The 27,534-nt window shown below is 48.6% G+C and overlaps 1 protein-coding gene across 2 annotated transcripts in view; it reads left to right on the top strand.

Annotated features, from left to right (window-relative positions):
* Positions 1-1,101: 1,101 nt before the first annotated feature.
* The window catches only part of Culd (CUB and LDLa domain), a 210,016-nt gene continuing 183,583 nt past the window's right edge, over positions 1,102-27,534 (top strand). Inside the window, exon 1 of one of the 2 annotated variants that reach the window (XM_065429524.1) lies at positions 1,102-1,591. The gene's annotated coding sequence lies outside the window, so the exon portion shown is untranslated. The remainder of the gene's footprint in view (positions 1,592-27,534) is intronic. The other variant, XM_065429523.1, reaches the window with a different exon arrangement.

The raw sequence follows: 27,534 nt of genomic DNA, 5'->3' as shown, positions 1-27,534 counted from the left end.
TCCCTGTGCGCGGCAGCGGCCCCCACCTCGCGACTCACCCTCCGGACGCACACAAAAGAGAGCCAACCGCCCCGCATAACGAAAAAACGCCGGAGGGGGGAAGAGGCGACCATCTGCCGAGTAGACCGTGACGTCAGAGCTTGGAGCGCCAACCCTCACACAAACGGAGGAGTTCAGATTTGCTGCTGTAGTTTGTTGATCCCCTAATTCTTTATTTAAACTCTGCACTGTCCGGCGAACTGCAGTGCTCCTGACGGCCCTGCGGCCCTTTTGTGCAACGTGGCGAGAATCTCCAATACTTGACGTGTTATTCGCTTCTTTTTGGACTCAAAGGTTGAAATGCTAGGGCCAGGGGTGGGGGTGTACAAGTAACGATGATGCTTGCTTTCGCTTAAGCTGTTTATTTCACGGGTTCTAATGGCACGTCCTCACATCTCGTTCAGTGTGAAGGAAGATATCAAGGCAAATGGCAATGCAAAATAACAACTAGCAGGTAAATAAAAAAACAAATGGAGAGACAGGTCAGGTTCAAGCGAAAGATGTAAGTGCACGTGCGTTCGAAATCTGCACGCAGTGAATGCGGCCGAGCAGTAACGATGATGAAAGTTATAACTTGCACCTACACACCGATCTGCGATCTGATGGAAGCTGACACCGGGAAAGCGATAAATATACGTGAGCCCGCGCCATGCATTTACCTCTTCTTTCTTCGGCTTCTTTTTATTCACCTAATCCTGGATGAAAATAGCGAAAATATTGCCGCCGCCCTCAGGAACCGGCGCGTGTTGTGTAACGGAAGAGACAGCCGACGTTGTTTCTTACCCCTGAGCGGGGGCAGGAAGCGAAGCGCGAAATATTGCACCTCCAACGGCATCGAACGAACGGGCCCACTTTTTTTCTCGCTCTCCTCGCATCGTGACGCACAGAGAGGGGAGCTCGGGAGCGTAGCACGCGCCGTAGCCAACGGTTGGCGGGGGGGTGTAGCGGCCTTTCTTTCCTCCGCGACCCTCCTTCCTTCTGTCGCTCCCCAGTCGACTCCTCCTTCTCCCCTGCTCGTCGCGGCGAGAGCGCGCGCGCCGACCGAATGCCGTTTTCCCCGCGCCGCTCAGTTCTGGCTTCGACCACTGCCGGTACGGGCGAAGGCGCGTTTCGCTGCGAGTTGCGACGCCTGCACGGTCTGCGTGTTGTGCTCCCAACTTCCAGGCTAGCCGGCGGCGAGCGCTCACCACGCTGCCCGCGCGCCGGTGCACCGCGTGTCCTCGCAGAACTTCGTGAGCGAGCGCACACTCCAAAGGGCGCCAGTGGTGTTTTTTTTTTTTTTTGACCAGTTCGAAGGCGGACAAAAAATAACCTGGACGACCCGTTCAATGCGCGTGGGAAAGTGACATAGTACTTGTCGGTGAAACCAGGAGTGCCACGCTGTGTACCGAATACCGGGATCACGACTTGGTGGCATGGCAGTGGCCCTTCGAGCTTCACCGCGTTGACACTTTGGCCGGCGCACGTCGTCGTACTTGGATCAAGTGGCACTGTCTTTCATCACCTAACGGGGACCGGCGTCGAGAGCTACGCTGAGATTGTTGTCGGAAAGGTAAGGCGACCGTCTAACTCCCCTGCTTTGAGCGAGTAGGAGGAGGAAAAGGCTCAAAGGTTGTTAACAACCGAAGCGTCTTTCCCTCCTCGGACGAAGCCTAAGAAAAAAATTGATTCACTAAAAATCATAATATTGCTTTGTTTTCCTTTTATTTTATTTTTCTCTTTCTTTTTTGTGCGTCTTTGCCCCTCCTTTTTATACCCATCCGCAAACTCTAAATCCTGTTTTCAGATTGACGTGTTCGCTGCACTGTTATTTTACGTCATCTTCCTCAATTCCGCCTTCTCAAGCTTCGTGTTTTTGCTGCCGCTTCCTTTCGAGTCAGGAGTGATGCTAGCTGTGTGTCACTCTCTAGTATACGAAACGCAAAACGCCGACTGCCGATTTTAACTTTTTTTATTTCCTTTTCTTCTTCTTTTTTCTTTCTTTCCTCTCTTTTTTTTTTAACGCTATGTGACAAGAACCGGTTTCATGCAGAGAACGAGAACTCCGTGCAGACCTTTCTCGTGCTTTTTTTTTTTTTGCACTCGCCTCGCATTGTGCATTGTTAGCGGGAGGAGTGTCATGCGGCGGCGGACGGTGCCTTCTTCCGTTCACCGCGCGAAGGCTGGGCCGCTAGCGCCCGGCTGCTCGCGATTATGCGCTCTACCCTCTCCCTCGTCGGCTCTTCGTCTTGGTGCTCACGGCCGCGGCTGTAAACACAATCGGGCCGAAAACTTCGCCGCGCCAGCCGCTTTAGCTGAAACACAAATAACGCCAGCCGCGCCGACTGCTTACCGCATTCCGTTTTGTCGAACGATTCGTACTTCGCGCGCTGTAATACCATGCGCCCAACAGATCGACTTCACCTGCGCGCGCGCGCTTCAATTTCTGTGCGAGCTGTCTTAACCGCGTGTTTTTATAAAGCGTATAAAACGCGGAAGCACCATCATGGATATAGACTGCATGGAGATGCATAAAGATGTACTGTAACCGCTCGCTCGCAACACTGGTCTCTTTATACGGCAGCCGAATTGGAGACATCTCTTTACGCGAGTATCATTGTAGCGACGTTTTCATCCCGAGAATTTTACAACACGCGTGTTTGGGCAACCGGAAAGTGTCGCAGCCCGACGTCGTTAGGAGCCTACGGTTTTGCCCGTCTACGTGTGTTTTCGCTTAACGTTTTCATTGACAAGCCACATCTCTAAGCCGTTATTTCGCACTAGCGCCCTGAGACTAATACGGCTACCATTTTATAAAGAAAAACGAAATGCAGCGATACAAACACCGAATACGACTTTGTTGTGCCACGAATAAATTCCGCGTAGCCCGCAATACCAGCAGTGAATTCGCACGAAGCGCGCAATCCCACAGCGCTGTCCACTGCAACGGGCGTAAACTGCCCCGAACGAGAGGTTACTGACGGACGGACGTTCGAGCCGTATTCGCACCAATTCCATGAAAACGGGCGGCGCGTAAGTTCTTTTGTTGCGCGGCGTTTCTTTGTGTGCTTTATCGGGAGCACGGCCTTTGTGGCGAAAAAGTAAAGGGCGCCTGCCCGTTTTACTGCCGCGGACCGGTCACTGCCGCGGCAAATAAAAGGGAACGGAACGCAGAAGAAAGCAACGTTGAAAGAGTGACCCAATGCGAACGGCCGCGCTTATTTTCGCCCGCTCCTGGCAACCCAACGGGCGCCGGCCGTCGAGCGCGGAGCCTTTGAAAAACAACCGCAAATTTTAGTGGCTTTTGTCGAGAAGAGTCGACAGAAAGCGCTGCCGCTTACAAAGGGGGGGTGGACAATTGCACACTGGGAACGCCCGCGGGAACCCCCTGTTGTTATCGGGCGGGTAGGATTAGTATCACGATGACGTCGGCAGGTACAGCCCTCCTCACCGCAGTTATCATACACAGTTGCCGCCGCCCCTCATCCCCCCCCCCTTTTTTTTTATTAAGGCGCAGGGCTTATAAGAATATAAAGAATACACCCGATTATTTCAAACGCTAGGTAGTAATTAGAAAGGGAAATGAGATGACGGAAGTGTGCGACGAATAATGAAGAGGCGACAGGTTGTGCATTAATTGTCGAGTGCATATATTATATATACGCACTTTCTGAACACAGCGCAGTGGAAGCAGAGGAGGACGAGGATGGTGCAACATAGCTGCAGGCGGATCTAGTCTTGCAAAGGCATAAAGTCATGCCGGCAATTGCTCTGCCCGAGTTTCTCATTTTAACTTGCTAAGGGGTAAATATACCACGGAGATAGGTTTGGTGTAAGCCTGTCGTTTATTGCTAATGCTGTTGAAAGAAACGAACAAGGCCGGATCATCTGGGGCAAAAGTAGGATGTTTCCCCTCTGTACTACGTCCATTTGCTGTTGTTCTCATGCCCGTATATGCAATGCTCGTTACGGACCTTTAAGTGTGGAACATATCCTTTCAATCGCAGGTGTCGCGTAGTAAGTGAACCTTTAAGCAGCCAGTTGGCCAGTAAAATCTCGCGCGCTACTACAAGGCATCAAAAGTACCACAGTTGAGACCTTCGCTAGGGAATAAGCGAGAGGAGTAAGGGAAACCAATAACAATCATATGTAGTCGACGGACAGTAAAGCCAAGGAAAGCATAGCGTAAGTTAAGTTTTCTTTTATTATTGTTCATATTGAAATGTATAAATAATTACAGAAGAGTGATGAACTTAAGATAAACTTTATATTTCTAGTAAAGGAAAAGAGAAATGACAGTGAAAGAAAATAGAACTTTGCCGCCGGTATAGCAGGCCAACTCGCAACCTCCGCATTACGCATGCGGTGCCCTTGCCGAGCGAGAACTTCACAAAGAGGATGCGTCTGCTGAGGTATACGTGGACTATAATATCAGTGCTCAAACTTAATCGTAACAAGCTTTCAAGCAAGCTGTCTTAGACAAAACTTGTTTGCATGATTTCCCACGCCAACAAGCAGTGGTGAGTATGTGATGATGGGCATATCCGCTCTAGATATGCAATGTATGCAATCAAAACTACCGCTTTGCTCAAGTGTCAGTGATAGCATCGGCGCTTTCGCGATGGAACCTTGTTGTGACTTTCATCAAGTGACCTATTATCACTTAATAAGTCTTTGCGGCTTATTAAGCTACTTTAACTCTATTAATAAAAGTTACTTCACTCGCCATCTATCAATTTCATAAATGACGACCTATGGGCGCAGAGATTTGCAATTTGCGGTTTAACGTCCCGCAACTGAGCCGTCGCGGTGGCTTAGCGGCTATGGTGCTGCGCTGCCAAGCACGAGGTCGCGGGATCAAGTCCTGGCCGTGGCAGCCGCATTTCGATGGGGGTGACGGGCAAAAACGCCCGTGCCTTGGGAGCGCGTCGAAGATCCCCTGGTGGTCAAAATTATTCCGGAGCCCCCAAATACGGCGTTCCCCATAATCAAATCGTGTCATCATTTCCAACATGTTTGAGTCTAGGCCACTGACCTGGTGGGACTGCGCACTTTGAGCATCGAAGCAGAACAATCAGCTAGTCACTCAGGCAGAACAGCTGCCGGCCAGGATGTTAGCCTAATAAAGCCACCTGATCGATGTTGATTAGTCACGCTTAAGGAGCGATTCGAATTAGCAGTGTCGTGATTTTAGTTTTTGCTGTCTTTTAGTATAGACGACTCCGTGCTGCCTGTATCGTCAAAAATCGCCGAGGTTTTCGCTATTTGGCGCATGAATACAGTTCTGAATACATTTCAAGCGGGGTATCTCGGCAGAACGTGGTAGTTGAAATGCTGTGGAAAGCGCAAATCGCATAAAGTCACGCATTTGTCCGAGTTACCGGATTTCGCGGTTTCCGGCAACACGTATTCTTGCAGTGCCTTAACATGCCGGTTGCGGCAAGTACTGTATATTGGAACAAGAAAGAGAACTTACATTGCTATTCGGTAAACTCAAATAGCAACGCGAACTTTAATAATTGCCCACTCCAAATTTACCGATCATTTGAGGCATTCAGCAGCCGGGTTCAATTAGCTGGCTACATTCTATTTGGGTTCGCAAGCTAAACTCTGAGTAAAGCGTAAAGTTTGGAGTGTCGGAACTTGCATTGCTTACAAAGAGTGGAGGGGGGGGGGGGGTCCTTTTTTTTTCTTTTTTAACGACATATGTGGTATAGATTTTCATCGGAGTGGAGGCCAACTAGTGCGAGGAGCGAAAATTATAGGCAACACCTCGGCGCAAATGAGCGTCTTCCAGTTTCAATCATGTAGATAGAGCTGAGCGCAATGCCTCCTGTGTCGAGGACACTATAGAGCACCTCCTTTGCTGTGTACTGCCCATCCTTTGAAAATGAAAGACATTACCTGAATTTAATTGAGTTCTGGGGTTTTACGTACCACAGCCACGATTTGATTATGAGGGACGCCGTAATGAGGGACTCCGGGTTAATTTTGACCACCAGGGGATCTTCAACGGATCCCCAATGCACGGGACACGGGCGTTTTTGCATTTCGCCCCCATGAAAATTTGATCCCGCGACCTCGCAACACATAGCCGCTAAGCCATCGCGGCGGATAAGAAATTAGATTAGATTATGGGGTTTTACGTGCCAAAACCACTTTCTGATTATGAGGCACGCCGTAGTGGAGGACTCCAGAAATTTCGACCACCTGGGGTTCTTTAACGTGCACCTAAATCTAAGTATGGGTGTTTTCGCATTTCGCCCCCATCGAAATGCGGCCGCCGTGGCCGGGATTCGATCCCGCGACCTCGTACTCAGCAGCCTAACACCATAGCCACTGAGCAACTGCGGCGGGTGGCGGCGGATAAAGACACGACCTTTGCACAGCTGTAAATCAGTTGAACAGAAAACCATTCACCAAGAACAAGATCTTGGAACCATGTCCTCGCATATCGCTGCTACAAAAGGCCATAAAGACGCTGCTGCGAGTTCTGAAGGTTACCGAACTGAGTGACCGTCCGTGATATAGAGCGAACAACTGTTACTACGTCGGCGATAATATCCACAGCGGAATTTCTCTTTCTCTCTTAATCTTTCCTTCCCCCAATACAGGGTAGGCAAACGAGCTCTGTCCTGCTTAACCTCCCTGCCTTTCATTTCTTTTTTCCCCTCTTTCTCTGTAGGAGTGCTCACTAACCTACTTCGTTTTCTCCTTTTCCTCTAGCAGCTATTCGATTAGCTAGCTTACCGTGCTCTGTTCAATCGCTAATTACGGGGCGCTCATGGGCATTTCTTTCCTGGGCGGTAACGCCCATGCTCATCATCGTCTCTTCCCCAAAACGTTGTCCACTTGAGGTCGTTGTCGTGCACAGTCCCCTAATGACAATTCATCGCGGTTCATTCGGCGCATAAACTCGAAATTGCAGCTTGAGTGGCATCGAAATGAAACGAGTGAGCACAACACTACAGTCTATTCATGGTCTGGTGCCCGTAAGCGGCACTTATATAATACACTACTATATGCCTTTTCTTACATTTCAATGCGATACATTTCTGGCAGGATGTCCTGGCTGGGGTATCACAGTTCCTAATAGCGCGCTGCACGAAAACTAACAGACTATTGAATAATCTTCTTCTTGTGAGCGAAGTAACGCAGTCAATAAAGAATCCACCTCGAGAATCACTGTGCAATATATTTGTTTTATTTTACTTCCCATATTCAACACAATACCTATGGAATCACTTATTCCGTGGAACAAGTCGTTTAACACTAACTGGGGCTGTAAATAGACATTTAGTCATTTAGCACCTTGATATGCCAGTGTCGCACATGTCGCGTTTAAAACCGGGATGCTCAGATGTGAAAACATGAGTGAGAATAATACAAACGCAGTGGAATGAGTGAAGAAAAGAGGTTCAATAGATGAATGTAAATAGAACGGAACATATGTTCTTATTGCTTGTACCTCCTCATTATACAGATAAAAACAAGTACCCAAGCGGCATCGCCCACTTGTCACTGGGCATTAATCACGTGCACATCTAATTGCGGATGCCATCATTTCTCAACTTTGTCATGGATGAATCGGCTTTGCAACGCTGTCTTCTTGATAATATGCTATAATGCACAAGCTGACGCACGAGTTACGGAGTATTAACTGCAGCACAGTCGTTAACATTTCTCCTTCTATGTACGTGTATAGCTGTCTTTATTTATTTATTTATTTATTTATTTATACACATACCTCACAGGCTCCGAACTGGAGTATTGTGTGAGGGGGTTAGAAAAACAACATGTAGCGAGAGCAGGGGAACATAACTAACACAGCAAGTCAAACAATTGAAAAAAACACAATACAAAAGTTCAAACATTGAACTTTCAAAAGTTCGAACATTGAATAAGGACCGGGCCCGTATTGACAAAAATTTCTTACGCTTAAAGCGTTCGTGCCAGCCAACAGTGATGCAAGACATATTATTAGAGAAGGCGATCAGCCAATGAAAAACTGCACTTACGAAGAAAAAGCTTCGTGAATTTGGCCCCTGATTGCTACAAGTATGATAACGCCCTACATTTTCGTTGGATAACATAAAACCATGGCATAAAACAAGAGCCTTCGGCAACAGCGGCAGCACGTCTATTACGCTTGTACAGGAACGCAATTTCCTGCCGCCGACGTCGACGATGGCGCGCCGGCGGCGTCCGAATGTACCGTGTCGTGCGCCCGTCGGTTGTGGTTCGCCCCACGAAAATGTCGACCCCTTTGCCTGCTGTTCGTCGTAGAGACGGGCAGAGCCGCCGCTCGCTGAAAACAGTTGTCTTGTTTTCGGAAAATAGACCAGATGATCGACGAGCGCAGCAAGCGGAGGGGGCCGCTGCAGAGAACGTTTCTTCTGGGATGTGCTTTCTTGCTGTTGCTCCGGTTCCTCCGTTTCTTCGTGCGGTACACGAATATTGTTTGACGAGGTACCACCAGGCGCGGTCGTTCATATTTACGCTTGATGATACGGTGCGCTGGGACCGAACTGTATTGGGTCGTATCTGTGAAGACCAGTCAAAGGAACACGCGCTATGATGTAAGGCTGTAGCCGAAAGCTTCTCAATTTCTTTGCGGGCCCGCCCAAGCGCGAACAGATTCGACGGCGGCAGAGGCCTGACTCGCTCATCCTCCGCGAGTTGGCATAACGTCATCTGCGCATCAGTTCCACGAGGCGCTGAAGGAGCCATCGGGGTATCGGATGATTTGCGAACGGAGGCCGCGACGCCTCGTCGCACAAAAGCGCTGACGTCCGTAGCGGAAGTCAAGCGCTCTCTATGGCAGCGTCCCAATAATCACCATCATAATCAACGTTACTTCATTGCCCATTGCAGGACGAAAGGCTGTCCCTCAGATCTCCAATTACCCCTGCCCTGCGTCAGCACCTCCCATGCCTGCAACTTTCATCATCTCATCCCACCACCTAATCCTTTGCCGCCTTCGACTGCGTTTGTCATCTCTTGGTTGCCATTCGGAGGCTCCAAAAGGCCAGCGGATACACGTGCTCAGCACTCGCTGCGGTAGTTCAGGGGCTCTGGCGTTGCTGAGCTCGACGTTTCGGGTTTGATCACAGCCGTGGTAGCCGCATTCTGATAGAGGCGCAATGCCAAAGACGCTCGCGTACTTAGATTTAGGTGCGCACGAAAGACTTCCTGGCGGCCAAAGTTAATGCGAAGTTTCCCACTATGGGGTGCATCATAATCAGATCGCTATTTTGACACAGAACCAGTGGCGTAGCAATGGGGGGGGGGGGGGGGGGTGCAAGGGGCCAGTGGGGTGGGGGGGGGGGAGGGGGGGTGTCATATACGCCTGAAGACACCCCTCTTTCCGCTGGCTTGACTGGGCGCAAATTGCAAAGAATGTTCCGGTATCCAGTAGCCCGAGCTCACGCACCCGATGCGTTGCGCCGCAGAATTGTAGGCTGCAGCTCTATCAACACCCCACGAAATAATTGCACGAACGTGCGGGCTAAAATATTTAATTCGCGAAATGGTCGCTAAACTACTCGCCTTAGCGGAACGTTTCATGTGGGGTACGCTCGTGCTGTGCGTTCATGCTGGGAGCAGGAGTCGCTAAACATACAGTGAGGCGTTGTAAGGCGTTGGGGCTCTTAGGTCCCTCTTCCATTCAGAACGCGCAGCTAAGACGAACAAAGACAGCAGCAAGAGGGCGTTCTACCAGCGCGCCCGGCGCTCGCGTTTACGGCGAAGCGTTCGTTGAGAGCGACGTTGCATAAGTGGGGCCGTCAAAAGTCGCGAATGGGATGATCTGGATCGTCTTCAGACTCGGTTTGGCCGAAAAGTTTGGCGGCGTATGACTCGACAGGCTGTAGTCGCGGGCCCGCCGCGACGTCCTGCTCGCTTTTACTTCGCCTCTCCCGCTCGCTCCGAGAAGCCGCTGCGAAACCTGCCGTTATGTTTCACGCTTTCCTTCTTACCCTCGAAAGTTTCAGAAAACTGTTGTTGTTGTTGTGTGACTTCATGTCACAAGTACAGTGTCTGTATCAGCTGCACAGAATTTTATTTTAAAAAAGGTGAATTTTGTAAGGGTATTTCCCGATCGAGATTCTATGAAGTTATGTGTTTTTGTGATTACTAGGAACTCGGTAGCGCGAAAAATATGGCAGATAAGTAATAACCATATCCTTAATAATCCCGTAATTAGTACTTATAGAGGAAGCCCTTCAATTCGAGAATTGAGGACTCAAAGTCATATTATTAACTCAACAAAAACTTCTTAAAGAAAATCGTTTTGGGTGCTACAACCTACAGTACTTTGGCACTGCGGGCGGCGCCCAGTATATGGCAGCAGCGAAAGATATATGAAATAGTGCACCAGTGACGTTGATCCCTTAATCCTCTCCATTGCGAGTGCAGACCAACAGTAGTGCAAGCTTTCGCTGGCACGGGCTTCATCGCGGCCTTTTATTTCTTTTTTTTTTATGGTGACGCCAATAATCGACGCGAAGCGTGCTCTATTCTCTTCCCAATCTTGCGGTGGTACCGCAGCTCGGATAATCACGTTTGTCCGTATAGCAGCAAATGAAAACAAGGCTTTATTGATCAGAATGAAGAGAACTCGTAATTGTCATAGCATTGGCGCCCGCGCAGCGGGGAGGCAGGTAGCGTTTTCTAATAGGATGGGGAGATCAGCGTCACTGACAAACAATTTAATTTTCATTTTCGTTCAGAGCTGCCCACAGACAAAATACTGCGTGCCATAGTACCTACGACGGTTTTTGTGAAGTTGTTGTTGGGCAAGATATAAATGTCGGGCTTCAATTTTGCAAATGCATATTGCCGCTAAAATTGCTAATTAAAACTTTATTATAAAGATATTTTTTTTACTTGTGACGTGAGTCGTGTTTTCCACGATGCCGCATTTGTATTGGCTGCCAAGCCTTACAGTCTGACAGAAGATGTGCATATGGGCTTATCACACGTTATCAGTGCAGCACTCTGTGTTATTTGGCGCAGGAAAAACAGCGTCTATATTTGCTGCATTCGCGATCTCTGGGAAAGAAAGCGAAGGAGAGGGGGACCCGGGGAACGTGCGCGTTATCCAAGGCGGCTGTACTGGTGCTGAAACCCGGAAAATGACGATATCCTCGCCTTCCTCGACTACATAAGGGGGGGGGGGGGGGGTGACAGAAGACCTATGGGCCCCGGGTGCCAGACGACCTAGCTACGCCACTGCACATAATGCCCCAAAATTTATTTGTGTGTGTGTATGCTTTGCTCATTGATATGGCCGGCCCTACTCCCTTTCTTTCACCTAATATTGCAACTAAAAATCCCCTATGCACGTTTGCTCTTTCATACATAATGCCCAATTCCTGTTTCTTGACGTTGCACCAACCACGTTCCGTTCGATCGTATCGCTGCGTTGTCTTTAGTTTCTTCTCAAGTTTCGTTTCAAACTCTAGGCATACAGGTTAAAGGTTAGTACTAGTAAAATGCGTCAATTGTAGCACTTTTTCTTCTGATACTTAAATGCCAGCACTCATGGCTTGAGAATCTGCCACGTGCGCTCAAACCAATTTTTTATTCCTCTCGAGATCTTCTCATGGCACAGTTGCTCAGTAAGCACTTGACCTAGATAAGCATACTCCTTCCCAAATTTAAGAGGCATGAGGATAACGACTAATCAGGAACTCTTCTTCCCCTCGCCACGTTACTGAACATTGCTGTAGTTTTTTGCACATTGATCATCGAGCATGTACGCTTAAGTCTCTGCCGGTTTCTTATTCATCTGTTGCATATCATTTCCAACGCTGCTACCTGCAAACCGTCTAGGTTGCTCAAATTTGATCCGTTGATGATTACCCCCAATCTAATCCAATCTACCATCTCAAATACTTCTTGCGAGCGAACTGTGAATAACTATAATCCTTTCTTCGCAATATATGAAGACCATTTAAAGATGCGCTGATTATATTCCTCACACTTCTCAATGACCGGGGCCCGCATTCACAAAAAGGCTATTACGCTAGCACTGTTCGTAAAAGCAAATGCCAGCCAATCATGATAATGGACATATTATTAGCGAAGGCGGCCGGCCAATGGCAAAGTGCCCTTGAATTGATAGGAAGTTTCCCCGAAAGAGTGCCGTGCACTGGGTCCCTGATTTGATAGCGTCCCGATATGCGCTCACTGACGCGACATTGCGCAACGCATACGTGAAGACGATCGTGCAGCCGTATAGCCTCATCTGACCTCGCAATGCGGTACAAACGAGACGAAATAAATGTTGATGCGCGAAGAGCAAGCGGCACTGGCAATCCCAACGTACAAGTTTCTTGCGGTTCGGCAACGCTGCCGACCGCCGAGTCCCTTGCCATTCTTGCGGCGATCAAACAAGCGTAGCGCGCCTGCTTGCGCGTGTGCGTTATTGTTAGCTAGCGAAATTGGTCGCAGAGACAAAATTCTGGAGACGTTTATCGTCAACTCGTTGAAGACTCACTCTTTCAAAAAAAAAAAAGTGAAAGTGGTGATCTCACAAATGTTAGAAGCAACGTTATAACGTGACTCGCACGTTCTTAATTCTGTAAGAATGAATTACACCCAAGTACGTGCTGCGATCAGCTTGACCTTGCTCCCGTTGCACATGCGGATAAAATACGGACATCGTTTGTGACGGTTGCGAGACAGCGCTGCAAATATCAAAGGACGGGCGCTTGGCACTTGTGCGGTCAGTGTGTGATTTTATATATATATATATATATATATATATATATATATATATATATATATATATATATATATATATATATATATATATATATATATATAGGATCAATAAAAGTATTCGGCGAAGACAGGACTCGTGGTAGCAGGCATTTCTGCTTTCTGACGGGCCCTTGCCTCAATCGATCACTGCTCGTTGCGCACTGTATTACAGATCTGTGCTCAAGCAAGCCCGTTTCTCCCTAGGACGTCAACGCCGGTATTGCGACGTTCGAGATGCGCATGATATATTAGGGTGTCGAATGGTCGCTGCAATCAGACGTAACAGCGTTTTCGACTGTTTTCATTACGAAAACAGGGCTTACTCGCCAATTCCCTTGCCTTCGAGGTTAACGATGGCACTGTGATATAGACTGGAGCAACCGAGTTTGCGGTGCACCTGCCGCAAGAGGCGTGTCTCTGATACGCGTCTGTCGTAACACCGGAGGTTCTGTATACGTTGTTCATTTCTTTTAATGCGCGTAGGCGCTTACTAAATAACTATGTACAAAATATCACTAATCATGCAGTCAACGTATTATCGTAATACTCTAGGAGTAACGGTGGCGATGGAGTGGAAGGTTGTGTTTCCGTCTTTCTGTCTTTTCCTGACGATGCAGCGAATCCGACATTAATGCGAGCTTCCTCCATAAGGAATGTTTTATATACATCTGACGATTGTTCCAAAAGCGGTGGCTAATAAAATGTTACTTATTTCGTTGGTGGCAGGTACGTGTCGCTCTCTTATTCGTCGGAAAAGATGATACTGAAGCACCACATATTCGATTGCATTTGGACGTAAGTATCGTTTTCATTCTAATGTCAGCGAAGCGACAAAGGTTTCTAGAACATATGAACCACTTATCTATGTCTCGGGCTTTTCCCGCGTACTCTTGGTCAAGCGCACTGATTCGCCAGCCATTGTTACTACAGTTACTTAATTCACTGCTCACCGTCAGCAATTCTTCATGTTGATATTACTCCTGTCCTCGGATGAGGAATAATACTACAAAGCATACTTTTCTCGCGTAGGTTCTAACGCGCTGTAATTTCTGTAATGACATGCAACCGGGGAATAAGCGGACATGAGGAAGACACAATAGAAAAAGAAAAAAAAGACGAGTGGAGTGCATGAGTTGGCCTATTTTTCAAGGAGTCGAACGGCGAAAAGAGCGACTAATATCGTGATATATCGCACGACATGGGCTGACCCCACGCCGAAACGGTCGGCCATTAATCTGAAAGGGAGCAATATAATTACGAGACGGCCGCAGAAAATGCCCCTTGCGCAATACTCGAGTTAAATGAACGAGTAAGGGCAGGGGAGGGTGAGTTCTAATGCACTTACATTTCCCCCCAAATCAATCGCGTGGCAGCCCCTTTTCTCTGTTGCCGTAAATGTCAAGCGCTGTCGTTCCTTTTTTGCAGTGTCCGTGCCGCCTCACTCACTCCATGCACGATGTCGATATGTGTATACATAGTCTGCGCACGCCGTCGTGCCAGTGACTAAGACTACGTACAGCCCAGTCGCTCCTTTCGTTGATAAGCACGACGCAAGACTAACACGGCGCGCCACATGTGAGCTGGTCGCCGCGTGGTTTATGCGGGCACGAGGTCGAGGAGGCGCGCACTCGAGCTGGCAGGCCACCCTTCGGTCTGACACCGTTGTAGCTTTACCTCGCACTGACAGTACGTATAGGGGTCCCGTTCTGCGGCATCACTGAGGCCACCAATGCCCTCTGAAGGCCCACTCTATATGCTGCGAGTCCACGAGTCAAATTTAGTGCAATTTAATAAAGATCTCAGTACCGCTGCCTTTCGTGGCAGCAGTACCGCCGAATATTTCGCATACCTTAGGCGGTCGTAAATTTCGGTCCTTGCAGCAAAATTTTACTTGTAGTCGAGGTTGCGGCGATGTAGCTGTGGCCCGACGTCGCGTTTGCAAAGGCTTTTACTGTTTTCTTAATAACATGACGGACAGTGCCTCGTGTAACTTTTAAGGTTGCGGCGAGACTATCGAGCGTATTCTATGCCGCTGCCCTAAGCCGATTGAAGGACAGAGTGCTAATTTGCAGTACAGAATATATATGAGGACCCTGGTTTCGATCGCTCTATATATATAACCTTACAGAAAGCTACATAGAACCCTGCTGCGCTTCTTCAAGACGGCTGGACTCTGCGACCACCTTTGACAGCGCCGTGAGCGCTACCACGTGTGGGCGTGCATCACTTCTTGTAATTCCTTCTTACATGCGTCCACAGTTTGAGGTATAAGAAACCAGGAGCAGCCTGGTAAATCTATATAGCTGCCTCTTTCTCTCTCTCTCTCTCTCTCTCTCTCTCTCTTTCGACCTCCGTAGACATTGCTTTTACGCATTCTGTACATTTCGGTTCTCTTTTCTTTCTTTGTTTCATAAGTAGTATACGTTTACTGCTATATAGTGACAAAAAAGAACGCGATGTTATCATATGCTATGAAGCCACTTTATTATAGCTGTCGCAACTGTCCGAAAACAAAGTAACACAAACTTATAGAAACTACGGCTCGTTGTATCACGCGCACATGCAAGGCTTTCATCTTTCAAATGACAGCGCATTTTTTAATCCCAAAAATGCGCATATCCGCACCCCACATTGGCGATGGACACAGCCACACGCAAGTGTTGACGTGATTTATTGCACGCGGTTTCGACGGATTATAGCTTCGGTGGGTCTTCTATATATACTGTGCGAACCCAGTGGCTTTAGTTCATCAATGGTAGCACGTGCCCTGAATTGAGTGGTTAAAAATATAATAAAATATAGCTAATAAGCGAGGTATTTACACCAGTTTCTCCTAATATAAATGTCAGCCTCCTCGCGCTTTCTCCTTCATGACAGTAGAATTGAAAACGCACACTCGCAGGCGCGCGGGAATGTATGCCTGCCCAGGAGCGCAGATAATATTCAACGCCTTCTGGTGTTCCACAACTACGTCGGAATCGGGAAATTGGGGCTGCCTTATTCCTCACGAAAATCAGCAGCCAGGAAGAACACTTGGTGCCATGGGAGTTTCTGGACTGCCTGGAAAGCAGGCAGGGAAGTTATTATGCGAATCGCTCCACAAACCACAGAGATTTATTGTCTCTCTTAATTTGGACATCATCGTGGGGACGTACCATATCTTTTTATTCGCGATATCTCTGACACGTATTTTGTATAAATGTAAAATTTAATGCTTCGGTGGAGAGCATAATTAGCATAATTGCTTTTTTTCTCGTCGTCTGCGCCGCAGTCACTGGCGCACAGCGGGCATAAATTATGCCGTGCCGTCTTCATTACCGCAACTTCATATTTTCGTTCTTCTTCTCCGTTTTAAAAGTAAGGGCAAAAGGAAAAGTTCAGGTGTCGAAGTACCGCTGTACGCGGTTGCTCATCAAACGTGGTAGATTGAGGCGTACGCTATAGGTATATTCCCAACTCGACGAGCCCGCATCTATTTTCACCTTCTGTCGGTCGAAGGCTTAAGGAAAGAAAAAAAATAGGCGTAGAGAGAAGTAACTAATGCAGAGTAGACTAGCACGCCACATGATGAATGCGTCTTCGACACACATATAACACTCCATTACACCCTTTCGCGTTCTTCTTCTCGCGGCTTTTCTTCCCTGATGCTTTTTGCTTTTGTAAAGTCTAAGCGCTGGACTTAGTTCTCTTTTTTTTTTTACAGCGAAATCTGTATATGACTAACCTTCCGCAGTTTTTTCGGCGTCCGGCAACAGAAATGGACTTAGCGATTTCTAACAAACTCATACACAATGGGTTTCATTGTTTGCTTTGTGTGTGATCACGTACCGGTGCAGTGCGGCGGCGCAGATGTCAAAATGCGGCACAGATTAGAACGCTCGCAGTGAAAAATAGCGTTACGTCAAGGAAGGAAGGAAGGAAAAAGTGGAGAAGGAAAGGTAGGGAGGTTAACCAGTTTGGCTTAACTGGTTTGCTACCCTACACATGGGATAAGCAGGATAGGTATCGGCGCTAAATACAGCTGTAGCAGCTGTATAGTTCGTACACCCGAGGAACAACATGCGTATGAGGAGCGCCAGAGGGAACAGCAACGAGAATGTAAACGGCACCGGCGCGAAAAGACCATTGACGAAGAACGTTCCCGCGATGCTGAAGGAAAACGACAATCGCGAGCCCGGGCAACCATTCCACTCTGCGAAGATGGAATGGCAGCGAAAGCACTTTGCTTTTCATTTGAGAGCTTTGACTGTCGTCAGCTCTCACTGCCATTCCATCTTCGCAGAGTGGAAAGGTTGTCATTTTTTCCGCTTCTCCTCTCATGCCGCATTCCTTCCGTCTGTCTCTGATGCTTGTAGAGTAGAACGGAGTGTACGATGCCGGCCGCGAAGCTCACCGATGCGTTGTTACCGCGCAGGCGATAAGAAACGCGTAAATTCCGGCAACCCCTCTTCGTGCGCGCTTTCGCTGTTGCATTTCAGCCCACGCCGTCGTCGCGGGATGGGGGTCAGCTTTTTTGAAATTGTTCCCTTCGCGCATCGTAGCAGCTTGTCAAATACCATTGTTAACGACCCCGAGAACCGGCAAAAAATGGATTTGAAAACTCGGAAGAAAACAGAAGCTAAAATATCGCAGTAGGGGGAGCGTCGTCGCCCTCTGCAGGCAAACAAAATGAGCGAATTTATTTCTAATGATGACTGCACAAACTGTGCCACGCTCCGCACTGTCTGCGTTTCATTTGATGCCGATAGAACATCCGGTTTCACCACAGTGTGTAATAAAACTCGCCTATACTGCGATATTCTCTTTTCTATTCTGCGTCCCTTGATTTCTTTTTCTTTCGTCGCGTCCAAATAAATGAACTAGAACAGAAACAAAAATATCGCAGAATAGGAGGAGCATCATCGTGCAGTGCGGTCAAACTAAGGTACCTGAATGAAACTTATCATTATAGAGTTTTAGAATAGGGGCCCCAAACGTTTTGGGGCCCCAAAGAAATAGCGTCGAAGCCACTGCGCATGCGTGAGACGCAAGCTGCGTTTGGGTTTTGCGTTGGGAACGCTATTTCTCCAATTTAGCGGGAGCCCAAATAGCGGCCCCAAAATCTTTGCGTCAGCAAACATGCCGGCACCCATCGAAGCGACGGCTCTAACCTAGCACCAAACTGGGTTCGATTCGTGGTAACGCGTGAAGTTCGCAAGCTAGAAGAAGTGACTGCGGTTATCGCTTTCGCTCAACTAGCGTCTGTTATGAAGATTAATTAATTAGACGCCGCTGATTCGGAATTCGATTGTGAATATTATGGCTCGTAGGCCTAACACGGCTAAGCTTGGCTGGTGAAGGCACGTAAAGTTGGTTTGCTCAAAACTAAGCCCAACTAATTGCTTGCTGCTTACAGGATAATCTCTAACTTGTAATTAAACGCGAATACACGCAAGTCAAAATTACTATTCCTATCATAAAATTGTATATTTTCCTTAATTATTTCTAATAGCTTTTCTTTGACGCCGTAGTGGCGCTGTTAGCACAAGACGCTATCCGCAAACGCGAAACCTTATTCTAAACCTCTTCACTCCTGCGTGCCCCAACGCTAACACCCGCAAAGCTCTTCGGGGTCCCAAACTGTTGGGACCCCTATTCTAAAACTATCTATTTGTTTTATTATTATTTTTATTTTAGTTTTATTCAGGGACCTTAGGTCAAACCGGATGTGCGCAGCGTCAGTGCATGGTGATGACTGGACGGCGCGCACTTGCACTATAAATACCTTTAGTTAAGCTTCAACCACCGCTCGACTGTTCGCGTTTGATTTTACGCTGACAGCGCACGCACGCACACACGCACGCGCACACACACACACACACACACACACACACACACACACACGCACACGCACACACACACACACACACACACATGAATGCATACATACATACATACATACATACATACATACATACATACATACATACATACATACATACATACATACATACATACATACATACATACATACATACATACATACATACATACATACATACATACATACATACATACATACATACATACATACATACATACATACATACATACATACATACATACATACATACATACATACATACATACATACATACATACATACATACATACATACATACATACATACATACATACATACATACATACATACATACATACAGAGAGAGAGAGAGAGAGAGAGAGGGGAATATGGGAAGGTAGGGATGTTAACCAGTCAACAGTCTGGTTGGCTACGCCACGCTGGAGGAAGGGAGAAGGGGAAGAGAGAGAAGCGAAAGAGAAGGTGTAGAGTCGTGTATGGACAGTACTTGAGTTAAAGCTGCTCGCGCAAACCAGACGTTCTGAGAAAGCACAAAAGTGCCTTCATTGCCTTCTGAGTCGATGATCGGTGAGGACGGTGCTCTAGTACTGTCCTTTCACTCCGAGGACGATCATGTAATTCATACATACATACGTACGTGGTCTGTTGGGGGGGAGGGGCTCACGTATTTTTTGATTAGTGCGGGCGCCGGTCGCTTTGTCAAACTCTTCGTAGCCCCTGGTAGCCTTCGTAAACTCTTCGTAGCCCCTGGTCCTTGTTTTCTTGCCCTCCTCCCGCATTCTTTTTTCTGCCGGCATTTCTCGGGAGCTTCGCTTCATTCGCTTAAACTTTATGTATACATGTGGGATGGCACGCAATTGTAAATGCGTTAAGGTGCGGTTTTTCGGGAACGCGGGTTTGTACACGCGCGCCGAAGAGAACAGAAGCACTGAGTGACAGTGTGATGGAACACGTGAGACCGAATATCGGGGGGGGGGGGGGGGAAGAGAAAGGAGCCCAGTGGAGTTGCAGCAGAATGAGGCGTCCGGAAGGGTCGCACCAGCGCGCCTGATCGATGGACGACAAGAAAGGCGAAACTATGCCAAGTATGTCCCTATAAAGCCTTGTTCGTGGCTGAGGGCGGGGCCCGGAAAGTTTGCCTTATAACATCCTGTGCCAGTCCGCTCATACGCCTGGTACCCGTTCCTTTTTGCTTATTCGTCTACGTTTTTCTACTCTTTTTTGCTGCGCCTTGCGTTTTGCACATTGGCGCCAGAAAATTGCGCGAAAACTGAGCTGCACCGCGAACTCTCCTTGTCGGTAGCGCGATAACACGAGACGCAGAGTACTTGTATAGAGGGACCTCAAGTCTTCCGAGAACGAAGCAAACTTGAAAGAACGAGCAATAAGTAGAGAGAGAGCGAGAGAGAGAAGAGAGAGGTTGGAGGAGGGCAAAGTGCCTGGAAGCTGCCCAAATAGTTTCATTTTGCTACATCGCCGCCTCTTATACGCCCTAGCCTTTCTCGTTTTGTTCCCGTCGCTTGGCAACCTTGGCGTTCCGACTTCCCGGCGATCGCACGGGTTGCCGCTTAAATAACGGATTTCCCGTAGCAGCGAGCAACGCGTCGACACGCTTTTCTTCTTTTTTTTTCTGTTATACGATGGAGTGGGGACCTGACGCGGTCACTTACGTCCGAGCTAATTATCGTGAGAACGTCGGAACGGCTTTCACGGCGTTTATTTCAAGACGCCGCAGAAGTTGCGCCTTGTTGCCTGCTGGGAAGCGGCACAGAAAATTAGGCGCGCCCATCGTTTTCGTTTGCGCGAGTTACTGGAAAAGAAGGCTGCTGACTTCGTTCGGCGTGCGCAGACTAGAGTAATTATCCAAGCGCACAGAGTACAAAGCGACTTCGGTAAAATTCATTTCCAGGTTAGGCTCATCGCGCTCCCCCTACTTTTCTAGAAGTAACTAATTCAGATTCACGTTTGTAGCTTATTTCTGATTTCAAATGAGAAGACGTAGCACACTATTCTTATTTTTAACATTCGTTAGTAGCGCGACCTGCACTGACCGGCCCTGTATTGTGTACGTTTTGTTTTAGTTTTTGACATTTGTCATCTTGCTTTTTCTTTCCTCTTCCCTGCCCTCCTTCTTATCTTCCATTTCTATGTTTCTGTCTCCTCCTTTCTTAAGAGTAGGCAGACGTTGTGCCCCTTCCAGTGGCAGTTGCCAGCATGCTCCTCGCTTTCTCTTTCCTTTCAAGTGTATGTTTTCAAAACAGATAACTCAGTTACTTCGAACGCAGTTATGAAGCCCAAACTCTTCGATACCTTTAGACTCCCACGCGTTCTCGAGAAAAATCCAGTTGTACTCGTGGAAAACGTTGAGATAACTTAAGTGTCACCTGGCGAACTCCTGGAAACACCTGAATTACGCTAAGAGTTAACTACGCCTGCAGGTTGAATAAAGATACGGCTTACTTGCGAAAGCACACGCTCATTTACACGCGCATGTATATACGACGATGATGATTTTGATTATTGTTGTGGTGTTCCCTGTGATTGGAAAAATTTAAAGAAAGGAAACATAAAATAAACATAAAGCGCCACAAGTTCTGCGAACATCACGCAGAGCGTTCGCTGTTGCGCTGTCCACGCTCACTGTCCACAACGCCATCCAGTGGCAAACAAGATATGCAAGACGCCCGGGTGGCGAAACCTTCGTGAGTTGGCCCCTGCTGAGTTAGCTTTCGGGCAATGGCGCTTTTTTCTTTTTTTGCTTCTTCTGTTTGTTTGTTGTTCTTGTTGTTTTTCTTACTTTTTATTTTCACGGAACCGCGAACTAATGTCACACATGCGCCTACATTGTAGGCACCGCGTATCGATCAACGCTATATGGCGTATTGCACGGGCTGCGCCTGAAAGCTGGACTTGAAAGCGTGCTATCGTTGGCTCGATCTCAGACTATCTCCTATAATTGATGGTTAGATGCAAAGCTCATCGTTGACACAAGGGACGAAGAAAGAAGTACACAACACGAGCGCTGTCTCACTATCTGCTAGAATCTTTCTACTTACGTTAATAGATGCGCATACGGTATCAAACCGGACGCGTATCTGGTTAATTCTCTCTTCCTGCTCCTCCTCTTTCTATTTACGCTGCGGCGTGCCCTGCCTAAGCCAAGACGCGACGAACGAACGATCACGATTGTCCCAAGGAACATAATTGCTCTTCGCATTAAAACTGTGTTTCTTCTGGAGTCTCAAGTTCAAAGTAAAGCTTGGCAAAGTCGCCGGCATGGCACGCGGCGGGGGCTTTGTGCAGACCAACGACAACCGCGTTCCCGTCTGCTCTGACTATTTAAGTGTGAGCGCCTTGGCAAGACCCACACGATGGTGCTGTAGTATATTTGTTCGATTCCTCCAAGTTGCTCAGCACGTTCCTCTCGGTTGCGGCAGCACGCCTCGCCGCGCCAATTATGAGTGGCCGATCGCGCTCAATTTCTTGGCATTCCTCATCGCTCAGCTATTTCGGCCTGGAAACGATCGGCCCCGTTCATTTGACGGGCGTTTCCCGCCTAGCCGGAAATAACGCCGCCAATGGCGCGCTCTGATTAAGAGCGACCCGACGGCGAGAGTGATGGCCCAGCTCCCCGCCATGCAACCTGCGCCGATGTTGCCCGGCCTCTGCGCGCTTTAAAGCAGCTGTCGACTATGGGACAAACGAGAGTGAGCAGGGGAAATGGGGGTCGTTTGCAGGGCGCGCCATGCCCCCGAGCTAGCACGGCCAGGGATCGACCTCAGCGAGGCTAAAAAATTCCTCCCGGGTGGTTGGGCCCTCACGAGCCAGCGTGCAAGCGGCGATGGCGCTGTTCGACCTCACGCGCGTACGTTCGCCAAGCGCGCTTTCCGCCAAAAATACTGGCGCGGCGCTACGGGCGAAACTTCGCACCAGTTATCGCGAGCACGCACGCAGCTCGCCCGGCTTTAACTAGACCCGCGGAAATTAAAGCAAATCCCTCACCGGGGTGGACTGCGCACTACTGCCGCCCGCGTAGCGCGCGGCAGTCCGACGTGGGACCGCTGACGGGAGGCAGGTTCTGGGCGGCGCGCGAAATGTCGCTCCTGATCACCGCACGCGCCAACATGCCGGCGCCGAGGTGAGCTCGCGAGCGGTACTCGGCGCTCAGATTAGCGAGCGCTGCCAGCGATGGCACTTCCTTGTTCGCGGAAACACAAGCACACGCAAACGCGCTGCGGTGCCTCGTGTGACGCCTGCCCGCACGACGGAGCTCGGCAGTAAACGCCAAATCGTCAGTGTTAAATCATTCGTGTTCTAATTGAGCAGGCAGGCTGGCACTTAGTAAATTACGGGTCCGTCAGAAACGCCAGAAAGTTCCGCCGCGAAACATTCGCAGGGGTTTTCGCTTCGCGTGTAACATGCACCGGGAGCCATTCGGAAAATAAGAAAGACGTGCAAACAAGGCCGAGCTCGCAAAGCGTTTTGTTCGCAAGTACTGCTCTTCGTAGGGCGACTACCTTCGTTCCCATCGTTGCCTGAAATTGTAATCTGCCAGAGTCTGTTCTTAATGAAACACACGGTCGTTCGAACAGCTAAAGCGGTTCATAAGAGCTGCAGGAGCCACGATCAGTTGCGAAATCGAACGCATTGGCGAAGGCAGCCAGCCAATAAAAGACAGTTCTGACGAACAAAAAGGTTTGTGAATTCGGCTCCTGGTCCCGAATTCACAAAGAGCTTTTACGCTAAAGTTTTTTTGTGAGAAAAAATGCAAGCCAATCCTGATTATTAATGAATCATATTATTAGACAGTTTTAGTACTGCGCCATGACGATACGTACGCAGCACGCAAGTGCTTTGCGGAACGTAGGAGCGCGTGTCGCGTTAGGGCTTTTAGTACTGCGAAATGCTATATACGTATACTGTTACGTGAGCGGGCGAGCATTAGACGCCGGCCGCGTCCGCCAGTATACGTCGAACCGTCGGTCAAACTAGACGCTGTTGATCTCGCTAACGTGATGTATCGTGTGGCCGCGTTCCCGCTTCGTCGAACTATATTTAGGTCTTCAAGATACTCCACTTTTCATACGGATGAAATACACGAATCATCTCGAGAAAAATAAAAACCGAGTACTCGCTATCTGAGGACAGCTGGCACGGTCGTTTGCGACGAACTGCGCCAAAAGCAGGTCGAGCCTTTCGCGCAAACAGCACACACTGAACACTTTCCCAAAAACAAAGTGCCTATTTTTGCTGTGCTTTCCCACCGTGCAGGATCCGGGAAGGGCTTCTGTGCGTTCACTTGACGCAGCAAAGCCAAATCGTAAGCCACTGAAAAGTACACCCTTCCGCTGGTCGCATTTGACGCCGCCATTTTGGGAAACTCTTTTGTCTCGCGCTCTCCCGAACAAACGAGAACCACGAGAGCAGCACGCAAGGCTCCCTACGTACGCACGCAAGAATGGGATACGTGCGTACGCAGCGGCCACGTACGCATCACATACCGTTCGTGTTGCGTTCTGAACATGCGCACTTTGCAGAACGTAGCGATCTTACGTATGCAACGCCGTTGCGTACGCTACGTACGCAGTACCGAAACTGTCCATTAATGAAGAAAGCCTGCCAATGGCAAAGCGGACTTACGAACCAACGGCTTTGTGAATTCGGTCCCTGGATCAGTGAACTGACAACGATAGGTTTACGGGATGTGTAGCTCAGGGACTGTATTCACAAAAACTTCTTACGCTAATACTGTTCGGAAGAGGAATTTTCAGCCGATCCCGTTGCTTGAACATATTAGCTAGGGCTGCCGGCCAATGGCAAAGAGCACCTACGAAGGAGGGACCGAACCCGCAAAGCTTTCAGTTCGTAAGTTCTCTTTGCCGTTACCCGGCTGCCATGGGTAATTATATGTGCAGCATCAGAATTTACTGTAATTTATTCTTACGAATAATGCAAGCGTAACAGCTTAATAATACCGGGCACAGAAGTTGTTTGCTCGGCCCCATTCACACATCTTTTCATCGTAAGAGCTGATCGCTATTGGCCAGCCACCTTCATTAATAATATGTCCGACACCACGATTGACTCGCATCTGCTCTGCCGTTATGAATGTTCGTAAGGGGAAGTAAGAGTGCTTAAGATCGATAAATATAAGTATTCAAAATACCAGACGGAAGCGAACGAAGTACCTTACGCCTTATTGAGCATAACGGCTTCGGACCTGTATATAGCATAAACCCCATGCAAGCGATCTTGCGCGCGACAGCGACAAGCGACGCGATGGAGATGGCTGTCGAGTTCGCTCGTCGCCTACAAGTTGTACCCCATGCGAGCGACGACTTCTAGCAACGTATCCTTGGTGTCCCCGATATGAGGGCAACAAATACGCCTCGTAACTGGCGCGACGCGTGCCTTATCAATTTAAGTATGTGTGTTTTACTGTAAAAAGCAGCATAAAATATTTATGAAGGTCTTGCAGTAGGTTCTTATCCTTGCACGTATAAAAATTCAATCGTTTGCTGGTTCCATGCGATAATCGGTATTACTTGAGCGATGTACATCCAGTTCTGGCTTTGCGCTATTGGCTAGTCACTCGTGGCACTTCCGGGCGACGAGTGACGAATTCTAGATTTCCAGAACCGAGTGATCGAGCGACAAGACCGAGAAATTTGTTCAAGCGACGGCCCAGCTGTTTCGTCGCTCCAAGCCGTCGCACACAAAATCGCTCTCATGGGGTTTAGCCATATCACAGCGTATACTATAGTTAAGAGCAAAGCGTCTGTATCTCGCATATCTCTAACTAACATCTCCAGCATATAATTAAAGCTTGTTTCTCTCTCGCGCGCGAAGAAATTAACATTCCGACGTGTTTATTTATGTGCTCCTATACGTAATAGTTCAGGGATAATGGGACCTTTGTACTGTTCAATACATCACTTGACCAACGTATACCAATGGCTAAATAATGATACTTTCGGTAAATTCGCCCCGGAGTCACTTCAAAATTAGTAGGGAGCGAAACGCTCCGAGATGGTGGCGTCAGTGGCAACAGATCTGAGGGCAAAATTCCTTGCTCCAGCGCTCACTGACAGCGCAACTGTGTCGTGGTCTACGAGTTAGCTCGTGGACCATGTGCGCCGCGATGAGCTCCGTCGGCTGGCGATTCTTCAGTCGCAGCTTGGGGAGCTCGGGGCTCATAAATCATTACACACTGAATAAACTACGCGCTTAATAACGTGCCGATGAAGCATTCATTGTGCGCTTCTCGTGCTACCGAGGGGTTATAAAAAAATCAGCAACAGACAGAGTTAGCAGACGGGGTATAGTTACTGCCTTCTTACTATATATATATATATATATATATATATATATATATATATATATATATATATATATATATATAAACAGAGCGTGTAAGAGCCTTTGGAAGAAATGGCCGTTAGCCAGGTCTATTGATGGCGCAGGGATGGTTATTTCTTACGAACGAGTAGTTTCGTGAATTCTGGGCCTGGATTCACAAAGCTCCCTACAAGTGTAAAGGCTTCGCTGTCACTCAGCAATGCGGCACACTCAAGATTCGCCGCTGCTTTGGCTCTCGCGTCGCTTCTCATTGGGCGCAGGCGCGCCAGCTAATCCCAAAGCGATTTCACGTACGAGAAGCTTGGGTCCTGTGAGCCTGGCCTCACAGCTCATCGGCTCGGAAAGCCACCCGAGCTCTTCTGCAGTACCAGAAAGCGACAGACTTCAATATCCGGCTGTAAAAAAATACTGGGAATCGTCCAGTGCAAACACATAAATTTATCTTTTTATTTCACTCCCCCTCGTCCTCTCCCCGTGTGGGGCAACCCCCATGCTTTTCCTTTGCATTATCTCTCTCTCTCTCTGCATATATATCCCTTTCTCTAGTGAATCGGGCCTTATCACCACAAAAGTTTTTAAGGTAATTATGGCAGGCACTACTTTTATGAGAGCCGGCGGAGTTAGCATATGCGCGTCAGCGTAAGACCACTCTCCCCACTCTACACCTCACATGTCTGTGCTATAGGTATATTGTGCATCAAGTCTTCGTCAGTGTTTCCTTTGTCAATCTGTGTACGGGGCGCCAGCCGGCTGGGTGCTCCTGCACCCGAGCTGCAATCCTTGGCACCGGTCTGGACATGGCACCGGCCTGGACGAGTCAAAAACGAGAGCGGCAAGGCTTTGAACTTGCCGGGCATGCCGTGTGCAGTTACAGCACAAATGGCTTACGGGCATCGCGTGGACAGCCGCCCGACGCATGGGACCCGTACAAAGGTTGCTGCTTTGTCGCGCTGTATAGGGACGCGTAGGACAAACCAAGGGTGATTAAGGAGAAGGAAGGTTCGTTGCCCAGCTGCGCTGTTCCGATAAAGCGGCGATAAGCCGCTGACCGTGGCGAGCGCGCGATGTGCTTTGCGCACACCGGCCGCGGAAATGCTTTGCGCTTTGTGAGCAACGCAGGTGGAGACGGTGGCTTTTCCTCATCAGCGTCGTGAACCGCGACCGGCAGGATTCGGTGGTGGCTTCCGGCATAAGCACTAGCCGACTCGCGCGACCCGCGGTGCAGGACAGTGGTGTGCGATTTCGTACCCGCGCCGCAAAACAGCGCCTGCACAGGCCGGTTTCCTGGCGCCGGATGGGCTTAGGCACGTTGATGGCGCTGTTCACCCATAGTATAACGGAGGAGCAGCGCTGTCCTGACCTATCTGAGCTGAGCCGAGTTTTGGCTTCCGATGATATCGATGTGAGAAGCCGTATGGCGAGTCCTCTCCAAGTTAAAGTGCGGTAGGGAAGCTCTCCAGAACGCTTGCCGGCATAGTCCGCTGCGGAGAACTTTCATTTATCGGAATAACAATTGCGCCCAGTTG

Source organism: Dermacentor albipictus, chromosome 1 (assembly GCF_038994185.2).
Source record: "Dermacentor albipictus isolate Rhodes 1998 colony chromosome 1, USDA_Dalb.pri_finalv2, whole genome shotgun sequence".
NCBI lineage: Eukaryota > Metazoa > Arthropoda > Arachnida > Ixodida > Ixodidae > Dermacentor > Dermacentor albipictus.
This window is presented reverse-complemented; position numbering and strand designations above follow the sequence as displayed.